The 3,088-nt window shown below is 39.6% G+C and overlaps 1 long non-coding RNA gene across 1 annotated transcript in view; it reads right to left on the bottom strand.

Annotated features, from left to right (window-relative positions):
* Positions 1 to 227: 227 nt before the first annotated feature.
* Positions 228 to 3,088, bottom strand: part of LOC114068392 — an 18,445-nt gene continuing 15,584 nt past the window's right edge. The window contains exons 2-3 of the long non-coding RNA XR_003573587.1: positions 408 to 411; positions 228 to 321 (exon numbers count right to left, since the gene is read on the bottom strand). This is a non-coding gene — a long non-coding RNA (uncharacterized LOC114068392). The remainder of the gene's footprint in view (positions 322 to 407; positions 412 to 3,088) is intronic.

The following is a 3,088-nucleotide window of genomic DNA, read 5'->3' on the forward strand; positions in this document are numbered from 1 at the left end:
GGGCTTTTGCCCCTCAACTTTAACAGCAATTTCAGTTTTAGCCACTTATAATTTTGCCATTATTTTTCATTTATAAGTGTTTTCAAACCAGGGACCTCACCAACGAGAAAGTGATTTAAAATTTTTTGGTGTCATGCTATGATAGCAGTCATAATGGCTGCTGCCTTAGTGGAATATTTGAACTTTATTTTGCTAAGCTTTCACCTGCAGAGACATTTACATTATATTTCACAGAATCACAGAATGTGCTGAATTTGAAGGGACCCACAAGGAACATCAAGTCCAAACCTTAGCCCTACACAGGACTATCCCCAAGAGTCGCTGAGGGAATCATCCAAACGCTTCTTGAACTCCATCAGGATTGGTGCTGTGACCACTTTCCCGGGGACTCTGTTCCAGTGTTCAACCACCCTCTGGGGGCAGAACCTTTTCCTAATGTCCAACCTCCCCTGACACAACTTCAGACCATTCCCTTGAGCCCTGTCGCTGGTCACCACAGAGAAGAGATCAACTGCCCTCAGCTGCTCCTCATCTGGCTTCTCCTTGAGTCCCTTCACCATCTTTGTTGCCCTCCTTTGGACACTCTCTAATTGCTTATTATCTTTCCTATGCTGTGGTGCCCAAAACTGCCCAAAACAATATGCAAGGTGAGCGCCCAGCACTGCAGAGCAGAGCAGGACAATCCCCTCCCTCCACCAGCTTGCCATGCTTTACATACATCCTTAACTTCCTCCAGAGAAATAGAAGGTTCGAATTCAACTTTTGACATTTAAGTCAATAAGGTTTTAAATGAGTTTGGGGGTTTGCAGAAATCAGTATTTTCTTCTCAGTCATCATCTCAAGTGCTTGCTTCTGAAGCCAGGAGATTTCTCTTCTGTGCTCCACTGTCTGATCAAAAAGATTGACGTGAGAATTTGTAGTAATTGTTGATTTATCCTGACCAGAGCTACCACTGTTGAATTTCACAATGGAATGTCTCCCTTCATTACTATCTTAAGTTTTTATCAGGCTCTGGAATGAAAACTGAGCTGTGATTCAGTAAAGTATTGAGCACATGGATAACACTTAGTAATTCTTAGTCCCAGCAGAGTATGAACGTGGGAATTGTTTGATGCCTAAAAATTACTATTGATGAACTTGAGTCAGTAAGGATTGATTAACATTATACCAAGCATTCTTATACTGTTTATTTCATGCACCCTTGTCGTCCTTCCTTTGAGTGAGGAAACTGCAGGACCAGAAAACAATTGGCCCACGTTCAGGGCCCTAAGTTTACAATTCGCAGTTCATAAGTATCTGGACAGACACCCAGTATAGTAAGATGTACATGCCAGGAGTGTAACATCATAGAGATTATTGCCTGGCCGTTTAGAGCTATCTTAGAGCTCCTGAGACTGGGTATCTCTTTGGCTGGAAGTGGAAAGTCTCTTCTTCAGTGTGGTTACGGTACGTTCAAAGACTTGAGGTTGACAGATGCTACAGCTGGACAGATACACCTGAATATGTGGCAGTTTTTCTCCTAGAATTGTCAAATAATGTGCTTTGAACTCGTCCTATTTATCCCAGGGGCCATTTTTGTAATTTTCCAGAGGTGATTTTTTTTCCTCTCCTTTTATCATTCCTCTCATTCTATCATTCCTCTCATTCACTTTGTCTTTTGACAGAGAAAAATTTAGCTGTGTTGTAAAGACCTAGAAGTTGCCTCTTCTGGGGGTTCCCTGTCATGACGGTGCCTTCAAAATTCCTGTAAAATGTACACAGCCTTCTTCAAAATGGATGATTTTGTTAACAGAGACAGTGAAACAGTTATGATTAATGCTCATTGTATTTTTATTATTATATCAGTGCAACAACACATCCCCTTGGGCTTCTGTGCTTGTGTTTGGTGGTTATGATTAGAAAGATTTTTATAGGCTGATAACAAATAAATGCAGTGCTCTTTCAAGGTCTGATTTACTACTACTGAGTTGGCTCTTAACTGCTCTAGGCTGTTCGCATGTGGCAATAATCAGTTCCCACATACAGCCCAGAAGCATCTTGGTTATTTGTGAGACAATCGTGCTATAAAATAACTTTGCACAGATGAACTAAAGAGTAGCAGAGTCCCTGCTTTTTCTTATTTTGCATGGCTTCTTTTAGAAAATGAAGGAAGATACTTTTGGTGTGTGGTTCTCTCTCTCTGCTTAATAATCAGGCTTTATTTGCACAAATCATGATGGTGTGTGCTAAGGATGTATGAAATGTTGTGAAGTAAAATCAAAAGGGGTGTCCTGCATCAAAAGACAGAAGTTAGGAAGAAAAGGAAGCAAGCACTTGGAACAATTATCTTCAGCTAAGCCTTGCCTCATTATGAAAAGCCTCACAAGTCTCTTCTTTGTTTCTGTGCTCTAGCCCAGACCACGAAGGTGGGTTTCAGTTACTGCTTGCTTATGCTTTCTGAAGGCTTTACAGTGCTTATATAGATTTATTCTTTTGCTTAGAAAGGATATACGAACATCTTCTCCACTACAAACAAGTGCAGAAGTATATGCAAACTTCAGCATGGACTGCTTTTGAAAACTAGCAGTTTTCCTCTCACACAAAAAGAAACCGAAATCTTTTAACACAGGCCTCATGTCTATTTGTACATGACTCTAGTCTCTTATTTTTATTAAAATGGGAACAAACTCTGACCCTTAACAGCAATCTGTCTTATGTTTTAGATGTATGACAATCTAATAGATGAAGCAGATGTACCTAAACAACACATAATCTGTTGATAACCCAGATTTATTTCTTGCCTTAAATTTCTTGCCATTAATCACAGTATGAATTGCTCTACAGGATACCCTTTCTTAGTACACTTAGTTCAGAGAAGTCCTCTTGCTGAGTAACATGTGCACATAATAAATCCAGCTGCCAAATGTAAATTTTCTAGGAAATCTGCTGTTTTTCTTTTCTCTATGGAAATGTTCTGGAAAATATTATTACTTTTTTATCCAATGGGTCTTTCAGTACATTGGTCATTGTTCTGTTTTTTATATTTCCCTCAAATTTCACAAAGTAGGCTTCAATATCACGTATTCCACTCCAAATCATTCCCTATTGT

The sequence above is a fragment of the Empidonax traillii genome, unplaced genomic scaffold (assembly GCF_003031625.1).
Source record: "Empidonax traillii isolate 1590-97213 ecotype Southwest subspecies unplaced genomic scaffold, ASM303162v1 scaffold1057:size195794, whole genome shotgun sequence".
Classification (NCBI taxonomy): domain Eukaryota; kingdom Metazoa; phylum Chordata; class Aves; order Passeriformes; family Tyrannidae; genus Empidonax; species Empidonax traillii.